The 18,095-nt window shown below is 37.0% G+C and overlaps 1 protein-coding gene and 1 long non-coding RNA gene across 3 annotated transcripts in view; one reads left to right on the top strand and one right to left on the bottom strand.

The window, feature by feature from the left end:
* LOC146545469 (uncharacterized) overlaps positions 1–4,441 on the bottom strand; it is a 171,905-nt gene extending 167,464 nt beyond the window's left edge. Inside the window, exon 1 of the long non-coding RNA XR_014887016.1 lies at positions 4,139–4,441. This is a non-coding gene — a long non-coding RNA (uncharacterized LOC146545469). The remainder of the gene's footprint in view (positions 1–4,138) is intronic.
* COL8A1 (collagen type VIII alpha 1 chain) overlaps positions 1–18,095 on the top strand; it is an 85,036-nt gene that overhangs the window by 12,760 nt on the left and 54,181 nt on the right. For both annotated transcript variants that reach the window (XM_085238335.1, XM_010719996.4), the window contains exon 2: positions 3,282–3,412. The gene's annotated coding sequence lies outside the window, so the exon portion shown is untranslated. The remainder of the gene's footprint in view (positions 1–3,281; positions 3,413–18,095) is intronic.

The following is an 18,095-nucleotide window of genomic DNA, read 5'->3' as shown; positions in this document are numbered from 1 at the left end:
TGCTGATTTCTTTGGGAAATAATTATTAACTGTGATCACAAAGAAGTAGAATAGCATTCTTCTTTTTATGCCCATGAAGACTGTCACTTGAAACCAGTGCCCACTGGTGCAGGTCTTAAAAGAACTTCAGTCTCATTCTTAACCCAGACAGCATTATGGAAAGCTGTACTTCTGTAAACTACACAGTTCAGCCTCCCTGAAGAGTTTGCCAGCCTTTACAGATTTAGCCATGACAAAGCAAAACAATTGCCAAGCCTGACTGAATTTATACAGCTAAATAAATCACTTTTCAAGTGTTTAAATATCATTGTGAGCGTGAAAAGATGAAATGTGCTGTATATCATCTCTCCAAAACCAGAAGGAGTTATATTATAAATAAACAGAGTTTGCTTGGTATTAGGGACATAGGAAATTCCATTCAAGAACAGACAAATGGCACATCTTGTCTGGTATCCTGCATCTGGCACAGGCCTGTAGCAGATGCTTAAAATATTTGGCTCTCTTGGTTCCAGTCTCCTCTGTTCCACCTACCACCAATGTTATAAATCACACAGTTTTGCTAACTTCTGGTGTGAGTCTCTTTCCTGCTCACTTGTATAACGTGGGAGTCGGAAGCATGGGCCAGATAATTACATATCTGCCCTGGGTGATAGTTCTAACTGTGGCGAGTGCTGAACCTTGGCCGATCTGTGGTTCTGCCTGTTTCAGAACATATATAGTATGATTGCCTGCATTGCCTAAGTATGCAAACCAAGGGGCATACAAGCAAGGACTATGCTTGGCTCCAGAGAAGAGAGGAGGAAATCCTCTTCTCTCTCTTATCTGCCCATAGCTAGCAAGCATACTCATCATTTCTAGGCTGTCATTAATTGACTGCCCTCTTACTGTAAAGGCACTGCCACCTAATTGCACTTAATGCATGATGACCAAAAATTAGATTAATGTCTATTCAGCAGAGTTTGCTTTTGTTCTGTCTTTATTGCAGTGGTTATCAAAATACAGTTCACCCAGCAAGCATCTCACCTAACTCAGACTTTTCTCTTCAGAAGCCTTGTTCTTCTAGATGTTGTCCCTGGTACATGTATGCATCTGAGAAAGAACTTGTGGAACTCATCCCTACCAGAAATATGCTTCCCAAAATTTTCCTTCATTTTCTACAGTCATCTTCACAACCAACATAAATTCAGTGGCACAATCTGTTAAAGATCTCTAAAAACAAACAAACAAAAAAAAACAAGATCAAAAAAAACAAAAACAAAAACAAAAACAAAACCAACCCAAACCTTTCAATTTGAAAAGTTTTGTGTTTTTTTTTAATTTTGTTAATTACATTGCACCTACTTTGTGTTCACCTGTGAGACAAAGAAGGGTTTTTTTTTAAAAGCTAAGGAGAATTTATGACAATGTGTAACTTCCAGCTGTGGTTCTTTCATGCCATCTTAAAAAAGCAACAGGAAGAGAGTGGTAGCTGTAGAAATTATAGCCTCAAGTCTAGGCTACACTGTTCAAAAACAGAAATTTTAAGTGTCCCTGAGTTTGAGCATATTTTCTCCACAGTTGCTGAGCACTGCTGTTCTTAAGGAATATCGTAAGAATCTTTATATATTAATGAGGGAAAATTTAATCCTGATGGTGGACCCAGACTGTTGGGTATCATTTCAGCTGTTGGCTTTCTCCAGGCTCAAAAATTATCTGATTTTGGCTCCATCCTACCGAACATAATTTTCAGTGTCAAAGGTGTAAATCTAGACCAGACCTTTGATCCAGCAACCCCAAATGTGTGCCTGTCTCAGCCACAAACCACGGACTTTGCACTGCCAATCTTCCTGAAAGAACTGAACACATTAAAGCTATCAAGCAGTAGTTTGCATCCTTTAACATGCTCCAAATCAAATATGCATTTGGAAACAGCTGGGCTCAATACTAGCAGGAGCTCCGTGACTTTCTGCACTTCTCCTGTTGTACAACAAGAGTCACTTCTAGAATATCCGTCTTGCTTCGCTCAGGAACAGAACTAGAGTTTTTTAAGGCAGACGAATGAGTCAGCCACTTGCTCCAAATAAATGGTAATGATGTTCCAAGTTTCCTAGACAGCTTTAAAAACTACATAGAGAAATTCAGCTGCTTGATATATTGGGTTATGCGCCTCACACTTAAGACAACACAAAATCATATGCTTTTTAATCCAGATAAAAGTTGCTTTACTCACAGCAGTCCAAAGCCACCTTATTTTGTCTCTGTCCTCTACTTACATGCCACTCGCCTTGTTTGTGCTATTCTCAGGAGCAAAAGCAGCACCCTTTATAGTTAAGAAAAGCATCTGAGGCTCCCAGGCTGCCACAGATATACTAAATAATACTAAGAATATCAGTGATTGTGATTGAATATATCCATTTGTATAACAAGAATGTTAATATTTTGCTTTCTGAAGATATGTAATCCTCAATTAATATAATAGTGACAAACAGGGCATGAATTAAAACTTTAAAAGTACAGTAAAATAGACTGTCTATTTGGATAAATAATTGTAAGGCGATATATAAAACTGCAAAAATAATTTTTTTACTTCAAAATTTGCCTTAACCAGAAACATAACTTCTTCCTGCCTCAAGAAAGCTGAATACACTGACTCATGTCTTTAAGTGTCATGGCAAATTTGCTCTTTTATAATGTGCAGTAGTCAAGCTTTGAACTTTTGATTTTTGGAAAAGGCAGAGCGGAAAAATGTTTTCATGGGAGAGGAGTGCACATTCCAGAACTGTCGACTGTTATTCGTTTATGAGGGGGGAGAAAAAAAATCTGCTTAGATTTTAGGGTTTGGTTGATGCAATTTGTTGTTTTCTGCTGTTGGTTTTGTTTCACTCTACAGTGAAAGAGTTCATTTTTCACCCTCATTTTTCCAGCTTTCACTTCTTCAAATCTTTGAATAGTTATTATTTATATACAAAGTAGTCCACAGAGAAAATAACTTACAGCTTGCTGTGAATTACAGAGCTACGCACAAGCATCATGTGGGAACGCAGACAAATTTTACTCATAAAAATGAAATAAAAGAAAATGTGAGCCCTTCACGGTGTCTTTGTAACCTGAGCAACAGTTTTAAACACAATTTTCTCTGCTGTCTCCTGTTTAACTTCTGATTACTTCAAAAAATATTAAAATAGAAAAATAAAACAATCTTTCTGTAGTTTATTTATTCAACTACAGTAAACAGTATTTCTCTGATGTTCTGAATATTTTGAAGATTATTAACATACATGCTTTCTTTCCTTCCTTTCCAGAAACAGAAGAAAGTGCAGACAGCCAGAGCCCTTCTCATTTGATACTCAGCACTATTATGTTCTCTTCATTGCCGGATGTCAAGTCTCAATATCAGAACAGCTTCAGTGAAGTGCTCTCCTCCTAAGCCAAGGTAATTTTCTTCCTAACAACTTGTCTTTAAGCATTACGGAAGTCTTCTGTTCCCTGCCAATAAAAATTTTTCTGGGGAGAACATTTTGCTGTGAAGTATGGCATCAGTCGACCCAAAAGACTGGAACGCTGACACTTTCACTATCAGACAGGCAGATTTAAGCCCCATCTGTTATTACAAATTTAGCAGTAATGCGTTATGAGCACATGGATTTCGGTTTGGAAAGCAACTGGAAGTGTCCGTTCCTTTCCCTTCATGAATAGAATATTGACATGATAGATGCAACGTTCTGGATTCATGGCCTGTCAGAAGACAACTGTATAACCACTAGAGATATGTCAGAGACTACATTTTGTGATGCACTGGCAGTAAGAGCTAAAGTCACTGAGGACACAAAGAAATGTCTAATACTGGAACAATTAGCAAGTCTTTCAAAGTTTCATTTCCTTTGGAAAATTGTTGGCTTTGAAAGAATCAATCTTGTCAGAAGTTCTAAGACAAAAGGAAGAATCTACATGAATGTACCTGTCCTAAGCCAGATGAGGAGAAAACTCCTACATGTCCAAAGCCAGCTGTCAGCATATTCTTTGGGGAGAGAGATCATCTGCTTCTCAGGCACTTGCATAATGAGATAAGGTTCTGCTTAGTGGGATGGATGTTCCTACTTCAGCTTATTTTATAAATATTATTCACTCAGCATGAAAAACTGCATTCATGAGAGCTTACCAGTCCTTGGCCAGCAGCATCACATTTCCTCCCAAGAACACAATCGTGCAGTGTGGGACTGACGTGGGACTGATGTGATCAAAGTCAGCAACAGGAACACGCAGCTTTGGGTGCAGGCTAGAAGGCATCAGTTCACTACACTGTATTCCAAAAATAGGAGGTGGCTTCTGTTGAATCTTATCTAAAAATGCAAAGATGCAATTAGTCTTGGAACTAGGATACACAGCAAACATTTTCATAAAGATTTATACTCTCACACAGCTTCAGTGTTTCCCCTCCTTTCCTTGTACATCAGTAGTCAAGACACTGGTAGGATTCTCTCTGTTGCCCTAGTAGAAATCTGCATCTTTCGTAATGTAAGATGTAGTTTGTAGCTTCTTTCCCTCCCTGCAGTTGAAAAACTAAGAAGTTTCTAGAAATGCACACCAGTGTAGCTGAATTGTGGTAAACTGAATCAGAAAAAAATATATACTATTAGTTTAGATAATTAATTGTTTTAAGTAATGTTCAAGTAAATATGATACTGTATAAATATGATACAGCGCAGAAAAGAAAAAAAGGGAAAAATACAGATGTAGGTGCACAGGGAGATTCTTATTAGTATCTCTAACAAAGTTGCCTCAGGCTCCACATTTGCTTTCAAAGCAATGAAATTCTATTACAGGCCAGTAACCAACGTGGCACATAATTTTTTTAAGGTCATTTAAAGCTTGCCTGTTAAGCAAACATTAGTCTGAATTGTCTTCCAAGGATTCATATTTCCTGTATACTTGCAGCAATTTTTTGTCCTATCTGTCTCCTAAACTATCATTTTGAACCACTGACAAACTGTTTGCCTAAAACCAGAACTCTCTTTTCATTGCCTTTCTGTTATTAATATTCCTAAAGTTACTTTTCAGCTTCCACTCAAGGCTTACTGAAATAGTTTTTTCTTTTTGTGGAAGTCCACTCTACTTTACCATGGATCTCAATTGAACTAGAATGCGCATAATGCTACGTGAACTATAAAAGACAATATAACTTAACTTACCCAAAATAGGTTGAATCAGGAGTTTTAAGAATAATCAAAATCATATTTTTATTAGCTAGTAGAGCCAATAAGCCATTGAAGCTCTGTATTTTTTCCCACGTGGCACAGAATACACTAATTTCACTATCCATAGCAAATTGTGAAAGCATCCCAGTAAAACAAAATGCATTTTCATACTTTTATCAATTTTTACAACCTTCTTAGTACTCAGTAGAAAACTTGAAGAACTTTATACTAAGCAGTATTATTTATGGGAGAAGTGTTTATTGCTCAGATTCTTTAGGTGAAATATATGCACTTGCATGCTTGCACATATTTATGTATGAAATCATATGTGTTTTTAGTAAAGTTTGATGTTAAATATTTTAGACCAACTTACAGTTTTTAGTAATGCGAATAGAGAGGCAAGTTATTCAACATCCATCAATACGTCAGTTTAAATGCAATAGGAAATTTCTTATAATGCCACCTGCTTGCATGTGTCTTTACAGGACTTGTATTTAGAATCAGTCTGTCACTGACAGCAGAATATAAATCTTTGTCTTTTTTTTTGTTTGTTTTTGCTGTACTGGGTTTCTTTTTACACCTGACTACAAAGGCTTATTTATCAATATAAGTGGAAGTTATATATATATATATCAATATAAGTGGCAGCCAATGTATAAACAGAGTGAATAGCTACGATTCAAGGCATTCTTTTTTTTAAGCATTATTATTTTATTTAAGTACCCAAAGGCCATGCAGGCAAGAAATTAGTCCCCGTCCTGTGAGATGGAAATATTGCTCATCTCTCTTTGCAAAACCACAGGCAATGAAATCCAAATGATTAAGCCAAAGCTAAATGCTTTCCTCATCTCAGAAAGGTGGCACCATGTAGTTCAGCTGAGTTGTGGCTACCTGGAAAAGGGAAGAATTTGGCCACCTATGCCTGAAAAGAGACATTTTAAATTTTTTCTAACCAGAGCATAGGTTCTGCTAAGCTGAATGATTTCACAACGCTGAGTTATTTCCCACGTTTCTTTGTTGCTCCAATAAAATAAAAAAATGCAGGAACTGCAAAGTCATATGATCCATGGAAGAGAGAATAATGTGGTTTCTAAGAAAAATATTTATTACCAAGCAAGCTGTATTGATTTATTAAATGACAGCTTCCCATCACAGTGTTTGTTTATATGTGCTTGAAACCACAATGGTTATATAAAGCCAGGACATTATTTGTTTAAAGGCATCCACTTGTGTTTTTCTTAATAGAAATATCAGTACATGACAATGCCAGGTTTGCAGAAGCTCATCCAGGAATAAACTCCTGAAAAATTATTTTTTTCCTAGAGCATCCACTAAGCCAGTGCAAGCACTGTGTCTCATTGCTAGTCTTCTAACATAAGATTTATAGGATGTTATAATTAACAACAGGTGGCAGGGAGCACTGTGTGCATGGCAAACAAACTGAAAAGACTAGCAGCTCAGGAGACACTTATGAATCATCAAAACTTTTCCCTGGATAAACTCAAGTAGTAATCCTGGTAGGTTTTATAGCTTTTTTTTTTTTGCTTTTTTTTTTTTTTTTTAAATTTCTCACTCCCCACTCCTTTTTCTTTCTTTATGTCAGAGATTAAAGCCAACTCTCTATATCCTAACACATTTGTCTTTATATTACTTATCTTTTCCAATTTTATGTTTACCTATCCATGAAGTCAGATGAATTATACTTCCATACCACTGAGCACTTCTTGGAGAACTACAGACAAGTCCATGCACAAAATTTTTCAATGATACAATTTTTCTGTCTCCAATTTTCCAGTTCTCTCAAACTCACATTCTGCACAAAAGAAACCATACAGAAAAATAAAACGTTCCATTCAAGACATACACAGCCTCCACATCAGTTTCAAGAACACCACATTTTCAGTTTAGGACTGAAAAGAGAGGGAGGAAAACACTGAGATGTGTGTGTATGGGAACTGTTGAGTCATGGCTTGAACCATTGATTGATCACTTGAGGCAAGGACTGGGTCAGCTGTAGGAGTACAAGTGAAGGCAATTCACCTGTGTGACCAGCCAGGCTCCACCCCTCCTAGATTCCATTTAAGGGCTGACTATCACCTGGGAAGGAGTACCTTCTGGAGATCTCTCCTTTTTGGAGTTTTCCACTGCATGCCTAGATCCTTGGATATGGTTGAGCATTTCTTTTTTGATTGTCTCTTTTCCACCACAATAATCCTTCCAACTGTAACACCTGTAAAGTACCATCCTAATCGTGCTACTCTTTCAGCTGTACATTTGTTGACTGCACATGTGTGAGTGGGCAAAACAAAAATATGTCCTAAATTAATTATAGTCTGTGCAGTTGAACGAGTGCCATTCTTTTTACATTGTTATTTCTGATGTAAAAATGTAAGTGAAGAATGGTATGCTGGGAAAGGCTTTATTGACTCAATCAAAGGGGGACTCATTCTCACATCTACCAACTGATCCAACTTTCAGGAGTCATTTCCAATGTACTAACCTGAGGAGAATAAGACATTCACAAGATAATTCTATGCTGAAACATAATGATTATAGGAAGATACTTGTATTCAGCTTTTTTTTTTTTTTTAATAAGAAAAACAGTATTTTGGATACTTGGCTATATATCTTCACTGAGTAGAAAATACTTTAAATGCACTAACTCATAGGAAAATATAAATAGGAATGTTCAAACAAACAGGGAAAAAAAACCAACAACAGTATTTGTACTATAGAAGGGATTTGAGATTTTTACTGAGACATTCCACATTCTTGCCAATATAGTTCCCTCAGTTCCTCTACAAATAACTCTGATGCATGAGATTAGTTTTTACTAAAGCCTTTTTAGGGTGTTTCTTCCCTTTCCTTACCTCCTGCCCCCAACCCCCAAGTACACTTGAGTCGTTAACCTTAGAGTTCTTAGCATTACCGCACTAGAGAGTAATGACGATTATTCTTGGTTTTTGCTACCAGGCTGCCAACATGAACACAGGGTGGTAAAAGTGTGAGTACTTTACAGCATAGAGAACTAAAACTCTTCACATTAACTGCAGAAGTACACATTCATTTTTCCTGAACATATGAGACCATTTTACCCCAGGGCTGGATATTAATTAGTACTTGGGATAATCTAGGCTGTGACAATGCTACATAGGTGTGCATTTACTAATGTATTTACATACATCTCCGTAATGGAAAGCAATCAGTTTTAGTGAGTATGCTTTATAATTCTACAATTGGACTACATCTCTCAAATCTGCCAGCAGATATTAAGTTGTATGCTTATTCAGCACAGCCCAAACTGGCACCAGTGTTTTGGATAAGACATTGAGAATTGTAGTCTCAATTGGTTTTTGCTGATCTGCTTTATTGCCTAGCAGTGACTGTTGTAATGATGAAGTTATCCTGCTGGTTGCAGACTTTGCATTGGATTAAAATTTACATAGCAGTGTCCATCTATAGCTGAGACACTAGTTGCCCAAGGGATAGCTTTTTACTCTGGATAATTAATCAGGGGTGATGGGAAATTTTTCTTAATGTTCTTGATAATCTCCAGGGCATCATCCATGAGTGAAGTGTTGGCCTCACTGAAGTGGAAAGCAAGTTTCATCAGTAAGAAGGGGAGGCCAAGAGTTTTCTCACAAAGCACTTAACGACCTGGTGTCATCTGGCAAAGTTTCTCTGTGCAGTCCTTTTTCCGACTTGGAGAAATAGCTCATTTCTATTACATATTTCATATGCGTACATACATACCAAGATCCTTATTTTGGTAACCGTAGACATTTTAAGGAAGGTTCTACACATTCTTTAGGGTAAATAGTTTGTAAAGAGCTTGAATTTATTCCAAACAAAGTCTGTCAGTTCTGTGTGCTTGAAATCGCATCCTCGGTAGGAGAATGTTTCTGCACAGACAGAAGGAAGGTAAATAAGACTGTCTAAAGTGCTTGGAGATTCAAGTCTTTCACTTGAAACAGCCCAAAGACTATTGCTCTGTAGAGTGAAGCTAGCCTCAAAGATCATTTTTATTTATTTTTTAAACAAATAAAACCTTCATTCTTTTTATCAGATGTCCAAATTTAGAGATTTAATAACTGGGTTACTAAAAATAATCACTTTTTAAATATCACTATTTTTTATCATTTCTTCCAATAACATTTTATTTTTGAGACTAGCCATAGCTTCTAGAACTTACATATGTAAAGACCAAAAGGAGGTGCTTTTCTTATTGATGTGCTTCAGTATAGCTAGATGAAAGTAGAAGAAATTTAAGAAAAACTGGAAGTATTTTCAATTCAAAAGAAGAATTCTCCCCAACACAAACCTGACAGACTTTTTGTTTTAAACTCGTCAATGATTTAGACAGATGTTAAATCCCATTGAAACTGACTCAGCAATTTATTTCCTCTAGTCAGCTCTTTTAGGTGTGATTTATTAATCCTAAATCTGAGAGATGATTTGAACTTGGCATTTTTATTAGTTATTCATTGGTTTAGCCATCCTTGCTCTAAAACCAATATTTTCCTCAGCTGAATCTATTTAAAATAGAGATATTTTAAGAAATGTAAAATAAAGACATAAAATAATTTGATCATGGAAGTTATGATATACTGGATGGAAGTATAAAGTCTCAGTTATAATTTCACTGATTTTTCATTTGTGTGTTGTAAAAACATACAAAGTGTTTTCAAATGAGTAACTGCTGAACACAACCAGATCTTGATGTATAGATTTTGCCAATCTCATAAAGAGAGCTATAAGCTTTGCATTCCTTCTTTTTATTGTCCCCCGGTTCAGTGAATTTGACTCAATTGAGAGCATACCATGTTACTGCTGAATACTCTCATTTTGAGCGCTTCGTGACAGTTTCTGTGTAGCAGGAGCTAACCAAATGCTTATTTTTTCGTATTGCTCAGCAGCACTATGAACTTTAGTACGGACACTTCAACGGGCTTATTTCTCTTTATGACTAATTCAAGTTCTCCATAAGAGGTTCTCAAAGGTATCAGCACTTCTATGAATATAGCAAAAGTACCTGGCTTTCTGCATTTAACTCCAGTTGTGGAAGTCTATAATTCACTGTAATATCTCCAATCTGAAAGAGAGATATTGCAGGTAGGTACTTAGATAGATGTGTTTGTTATCACTGTTTCTTTCTTTTGAATGGAAATTAGTACTGGCATCTTGCTTTTGCACTGAGCTGTTTCCTAAATTACTCTGTAGGGAAGATAAGACATTTCTGGGGTAAGGTTAACACATGTGATGAGATCTACATTTCAACACAGGACTTGGATACGGGATCTGTGTACATATTATTCAGGTACTGAACTTCCACTGAGCAGGAGTCAGGCCACCCACAACTTGTCTAAGTGTTACAAGTTCTTTTCACGTGCCTTAGTTTCCCATTTGTCAAAACACAGTTACAGCAAACCTTTTAACATCAAGGTTAGGATGGTAAACTGATTATAGTTTGCGAAGTAATGACATGCTGAAGGCTATTTACTAATACTTGTTGAATGCAAGGGTAGAGCTACATGATTTCTGCCATAAAGAACTTGCAGTCTTACTACTTATTTGCAAGAGATATTTACATTGCCTATCTGAGCCATTTACATGTCCCGTGATCCTGATCCAAAACTGCTGTGAGTACTTCAGCCAGTGGAGTTGCTGTCGTTGGCATGAATCTTTCATTTGAATTCTTTTAAACTGGGATAAACTAACTATCTGCTGATATTTAACTTTTACTTTGTTGACCCGAGTCCCTTATTTATAGAAATGTACACGTGCCTGTACATGAGAACACACAAAAAAAGGTTTTTTTGGGGGGAATAGGCACAATAAAACATCTCAAGTAAAATGAAAGACAATATTGAAACAATACAATCTATGCTGTATTTTTTCTATAGGAACAAGAGATAGGAAAAATGAAGGCTCTTTGCAAGAATGAGTCATCATAAACCTTGTAGTGAATGGTACAACACTAAAACTATCCAGCAAAAATATCCTCTGTGCTTCTGTTCCTTTATTAAATGAATGAGAACTAAGTCAGATAAAGACCATGCAGGTGTTGTATGCTTGTCTTTTTATCAACTCTGCTCACACCAGCTCAGATCCGTATAGACATATTCACTTACTGATGTTACTTTTGGAAAAAATGTGTCATGGTGAGGGAGTGAAAGAGAAAAGCAATAACATATTGAAGATATTGAAATTCTGCAGAAGTACCAGTTAAAAGTCACTTTTCTGTGATCTTCACATTCCACAGCAATTTTGGCTCACTTATATGTCAGCCAAATGATTTGGCTTGAACAGAAGTTATTTTATTCTTCTTAAATACCATACTCTGGTAATGTATTTATTTCCTCTCAATCTTACCAATATAATTCCATAACACATATTTCATAGGGAAATTTTATGGAAGACATCACACAAGTTTACAAATGAATAAAGAAGAAAGTCATACACTTCCTACTCTAACTTCTTTTGATTTTCAAACTGATTTTTTTTTTCTTTATTACAAGCCAATGTGCAATGCCTCGAAACACTCTACCCTTTTGAAATTAGAGATGCCCTTTGCTCTACATTTTCTAGAAAATTAATATTTATGATGAATTATGTATTTCACTTTAAAAAAAACTAAAAAATCGTGTCTAAAGGCTAGGCATCTCAGCAACTTTCCTTTGTGCTAAATGTTTTAATGGGATATTGAGTAGCAGTTATTTTTAGCAAACTTACTGCTTCTTGCAAAAGATATAAATATTTCCATGAAATCAGTAAAATATCCATAAAACCAGGAAACAACCAATTAGCCTTCCCTTCAATAAAAATATGTATCTGGTCACCATCTCTTGGCACTTTGGTTGCATGAGAGCTTCTCTAGAATGTATTTGAATTGCACTTCCTTGGACACATACTATGTTGCCATTTACTCTAAGGTGTGAAAGTTAAGAACAGGATAAAACAAGTCAATGACACTCACTCATCAGTATAATCTTAATTCAGCCGTGCATTATAATCAGCCCATCTTCTACTTTTGGCAGGGCTCCAACAATAGTTTTCTGGCATGACAGAAGGACAAATGCCAAGCCTTCATAGCAGGAACCAGTCTGCACTACTTCTCTCAAACTCACTGAGGTCTTCTTGTTTGTGACTGATTCCAAACAACACAAACCCACCAATCCTCCTCTCTATTTGACATATCAGATTACTGGCAGTTCTGGTTTTCCAAATGTAGGAAAACATAAACCTGTCTTGTGAGTCATAAGATAAAAAGATTTTGGTAGTTATCTACTGATGTTCAAGCCATTAGACCGATATTTTCCAAGCTTTGGTCAGTGTTTTATTTTAAAATGAAAGCCATAGTTTTCACAGGATCTGAACTTGTTATATTAAATCTTCACCATTTAAGACTTGACAGAATTTGCACACTTACCTTTAAAAAAACTATTACTTAAAGTACAGATCAGAACAAGCAATGAACAGATATGTTCATGTAATGAATGCAGTAAGCAAAAGTAATTCAGACTCAGATGTTCAGACTGAGAGTTCAGTTTCAAAGTCTTACTACCCCCAGAACTCTGCAGGTGTAGGCTGCAGGTGTCCATTGCAGAAACCAGCTGTTACTATTGATGCTTCACCTAGAGATCTGGAAAGCAGAGTAAGTTACGTGAAAGATTTTGATTTGATGAGGCTTGGGACTCATAGGTCAAAAACCATTATCTTAAAAAAAAAAATAATTCCCACTTCACAATATTTTGGAAATAAATAGGGGGGGGAAAGAAAGAAAAAAAAGAAAAAAAAAAAAAAAAAAGCATCCACAGAGATCTGGATTATTCTCAGATAAGTTGAAGATGGAAAATAGTTAGATCATCCAGCCCATTTCCCTGCCAACACAGTAATGTTCTCTGCAATACATATTCTAGTGCTTAGGTTTTGTTGTCGTCTGAAGTCCCTTGGAAAGGGAGATTCCAGCATTTCCTTTGGATACATGCTGGCGCACTACCAAGGAGGCTTTTCCTTCCCTGTTTAGCCAAGCATTCCCTGTTCCTTCATTTTTCCCTCCTTATTTCTTCTTCCACTAAAGAACCATTCTTCCTCCTTGGTGCCAGCACCCTTCAGGAATCCACAGGGGATGATCTGCCAACAGGAATACATGTTCCCAAAAAAGGCTATTCCATACTATGGAACCCATTGCAAGCAGTTTTAGGATAACATTCCTGTAGCCTCTTTTTGTTTACTGCCAGATGGGAAGAACACATCTGGAAAGTTCTTCAGCACCTTTCAACATCTTTAATGCTATAATTGTTCAGTATAAGCTTCAGGGAGAGTATCTGTTAAACCCAAAGCTTGATCATCTCAGATCAGGTTAGGATTGCTGGAAATGAGTCCCACTCTGAGCAGTAAGTTCACATACACCACGTAACTTGTGATTTGTCCTTTAAAATAAGTGGCCTGATGAAAGAGCAGAAAAATACAGATATGTTCTTGGCCCAGTGGGCACAGAATACAAAGTCAGCTATCTGTGCTGTATGAATGTACTCAGAACAGCATCAGATATATGTAGAACATTCACATGCAACAATTACAATCGTGCTATAGATGCAGTAGCTAATGCATACTCTAGGCAGTTCAGTTATTGACAGAGACAAGATTTACTACCATTCAACAGCCTGTGTGCAAGCTAAGTATCATGAAGTCTTTATATGTGCTTGTGAAGAGCTCCTTCTGTAGTTCCCACAAAAGCTGTGTTTCAGAAGGAATCATTGGACAAGACAGCCTGCTTATTTTCAGACATTTAAAGAGTCAGGTCAAGACAGGAATTTAACTGTGGTTTGCTAAACGGAAGCGTTTTCATGTTAACATTGTCAGATTGAGTAACTCAGCCTTCTAACATAAGCAGTCCAAGTCTGCTACCTTGATTAAAACACTGTAGTATAGGTCATGATAAATGTCATTCCCAAACAATAAGTTTAATTTTGCATTCTACAGGCCTAGCCAAAGCACTCGGAAATATTTTCTTAGAAGAACAACAAATGTCAAATATCTTTTTGTTCAAATTTGAGCACATGGACTTCTTAGTAGTTGGTCATGCAAAACAATTTGCACAACAGAAGAATTAAATTTCCATTACCTAATTCAAAAGACAGGACAAATATAAAAGAAAAACAAAAGAATTTGATTGTAAATCTGTCTACCTCCTTGAAGGAATAGAAATATTCTTGCATGTGTCCTCTCTTTTGACACATTTATACTGACTACAAATAGAAGGGCAAAAGTGGAGCATTACTTCCTCCAAACTGCCTGAGAGCATTCCCTGCTCTGGGGAAACAGGCAGAGGAGGCCTTTAGGGCACATTGTGGCTCCTCTGCTTAGCAGTAGGTTTAGGTTTTTCCTTCAGTGGGAGAGACCCCTTTCCCACTGAACACTGAAAAGGGAGAGACTGGGAAGGCACTGGAAAACTTGTTCCATTTCAGTGAAAGAGCAAGCTTCATCCATTCTACTAAGCACTTCTGACAACAAATGATAAGGTAGCCTAAATGAAACTTTAAATTTAAATCTGTGCACTGTCAACCAGTCAACTTTGGGCAAGCCCTGTAAGGGTTCAAGTTAGTTTTAGAGTAAAGATTGCACAATGTTACCTCAGGGTCTTTAGGATCTACTCAGTATTCTCTATCAGCAGTGTTTTGTCCTAAGCTTAAAGGAAAAAAAAAATTGTCTGTTGAATCAGCAGTCACAGCAACTATCAAAAAATAATGTATAATAAAAAAAGAATACTCTCTTCATTAGAGCAATGCATGTAACTTACCTTCCGTAATACTTCTTACTTATTCTTTTAGATGCACAGTCAATCTGACAACTTACTAATAGCACAAATTGCCTCAAAGTTCAGAGGTGGGGGGAGAAACCAGATTTGAGATTTTCTACCCTCCACAAATACCAAGATAATTGGGAGAGGAGGGGGATTTTTTTAGGTATTTGCATCACTTTAACTCTAATCCAAAAGAAGTAGAAGCTTCATTTCCCTAGATCTGGACCCTTATATTCACAAAAATCAAAGAAAAAAAAGAAAAAGCAACAACACACACCCCCCAAACACACACCAAATACACCACAATCAAAGAATTTGGCAAGAAAAAAAACTGAGATATGGGTGAATAATGTTAAACTAACAAATCTACATCTTAGCACATCCAGGATGACAGTCCTTTTAATGAGCCAAGCTCTTTTTTCTTTCTACAACAAGGAAAGAACATTTTCTTGTGTTACATTTCCTGTTTTCCCTTCATTCTACCAGAGAGGGATGGTTCTTCTTGTCAGGGCAGATATTCCACAGCCTATGGTACTGCTTTGATAAATGCAGAGGACGAGAAAGCTTCTTAAGTCCAAATTCCCATGAATAAGCACACCAGGCATCTTAGGCATACTTTGTAACAGTTTCCAAGTTCATTGATAACATTGCCTTGAAACTCTCCAGCGAGGAGGATGAAATAGTGTAAATACAACAAAGTGTAATTAACTTTTTAATTTTGTAATGTCTAAAGGAACTTCTCTATAATGCCATTATGTTGTTCTTGGAAAGACCTACTGCAGAACCAGATTACACTCTGTTGCATTCCCTTTCCAGACAGAAGAAGAATCCCTGTTCATCAGCCAGAAAGTTTGCCTTTTAACTTCAGGAACTTCATGGCTCTATATTCACATGTGAGAAAACCACCTTCTTTAATAAGCCTTGAGGGGTTTACATTCAACAGAACAACTGACAATCTGTGGCTCAGCAGTTGACAGCCTGCATCTGCCAATAGAAGCCAGCTTGACATAAACCATTTCCATTTCAGCTTCATTTGCTATTCCATATAATTTGTCTCTCAGCTGCTGCCTCATCCCAGCTCCACATCATGAAGGGCACTGGAAATGCAGTGTGTGGCAGGCAGGAAGAGCTGGCAAAAACTGACTGTAACTCATGCTGTGCCCTGGTTCAGGGCAAAGTGTTTCCTCTGGTATTACAGTAACACCACTGAAACCATAGCTTGCCCAGCTCTGTACACAACAGCACAGACATTTGTGTGTAAAATGACAGATGATGGCACCCATCTGTGTGAGACAGAGGACAAGTTATGTTTGTGGAGGTCATAGCCAAGTCCTCCAACAAGAAATGTCAATGAATTTTTAACTCCTTGCAAAGCAAACATGGTTAGTCACTGATAACATCCAGCCTTTCTTCTGTCTCTCTGATGCTTAATCTCTGCCAGCTGCATAACGACTGCTAAAATAAATATATAATCCCACTAGTGAGTCCTTTACTTCCACTTTTCCTTACCCCCTTCCCCCCCAATTCATATTCTTGAGTTTCTCCAAACATGGCAGCTTTTTGACATATAAAATAGGGACCTCAGTTTTGTATCTCCTTTCATTAATTTCCAAAGCTCATGCAATATGCAGTAATATTGCCCAATTATTTTAATGTGAGAGTAGTATTTAACATGACACGATCAGTCTCTGCAGAAAAAAGTAATTTTCTCAGACTCTAGAATGGCCTGACTCCCTTTTTATATCATCTGATATGGGCACTCCACCAGAGTGTTCCACAGAAAGACATATCTTCCAGGCAGATTACTTTCTCTTGTTTATAAAGGTTTTGACATACCAACTAACTAAAGAGAACAAATGTATAGAAGCATAAAACCCTGAACTCCAAATCCTGGAATCACAGAATCATAGAATGTGTTGGGTCGAAAGGGACCTCAGAGATCATCTAGTTCCAGTCCCCTGCTGGAACTGGCTGCCACCAACTTACATCAGGCTGCCCATGAACACAACAAGGCTGGCCCTGAACTCCTCTAGGGATGGGGCATCCATAGCTTCTCTGGGCAGCCTGTGCCAGTGCCTCACCACCCTCTGAGTGAAGAATTTCCTTCTAATCTCTTTCAAATCTCTTTTAACAATAGTAAATTGTCATCTATCTTCTATTTTTTTATTATTTTTTCTTTTAGGTATCTTGGATTCATCATAAAATTACATGTCAAAATTATATATATAGTTGTCATGTATTTTGTAGATAAGATATATGGCTTCTTAGATCGACTTCCATATGGCAAGGTCTGCTGAGCATTTCAAATGAAATGCTTCCTCTAAACTATCTGTAAATTCTTCTATTATAGTCCACATTTATTTTACTGGTTTACTAGGGGAACTAAGTTTCCGCTTTTCTTACAAGCATCTCATGGAAGGAGTCCAATGCAGTAAGAAACATATCAAAATCATCAACAAGAAGGCTTTATTATTTTGTAATTTATATCCTGCTGTTAATTCCTTAGCTGATTTATCTGATTTCTGAATGATTTCACAGGTCGCTAGACTTGCCAACACATTTTTGCTTTAAGTCACTTCCTTGCCAGACGAAATGGAGAAATAAAAAGTCTTCATAAAGAGAACAAGCGTATCTATCAGTCTTCCTCCTCCACTGCTGAATACAAGACAAGATAGGAAAAGAGACTATTACAGGCAATAAAAGGAGCATGCGTACTCCTTATGCATATGCACACACCCTCTATATTCCATGAAGGAGACAGTCTAATGAGTAGAATTCTAGGAAATATTTCAAACCCAGTAATACTGGACTCTTCAATCATGGATTAGGACTTCTTTGTGGTACTCTTAATCCATATAGCAAGAATGTAGCCTCTGAACTAAAAGGCTTTTATTCTAAACTAGATCTTCCAGTTCTCTTCTTTCAGTTCTCCTCTTTTGTCAGTGTGCTTCACAAACCTGCCAACATTAAAACCCACCTTGGAAAGCGAGGACAAGTCTTGTATTTAAAAGAAAATACTCTGTTACTAGGAACTCAGGTTATTTCATGCTATAAACTTAGCCAAAAAGACAAAAGTGCAGATCCCACCACAAGCGCTCCCTGAGAGAAGGAAGCTT

The sequence above is a fragment of the Meleagris gallopavo genome, chromosome 1 (genome assembly GCF_905368555.1).
Source record: "Meleagris gallopavo chromosome 1, MGAL_WU_HG_1.1, whole genome shotgun sequence".
Lineage (NCBI taxonomy): Eukaryota > Metazoa > Chordata > Aves > Galliformes > Phasianidae > Meleagris > Meleagris gallopavo.
This window is presented reverse-complemented; position numbering and strand designations above follow the sequence as displayed.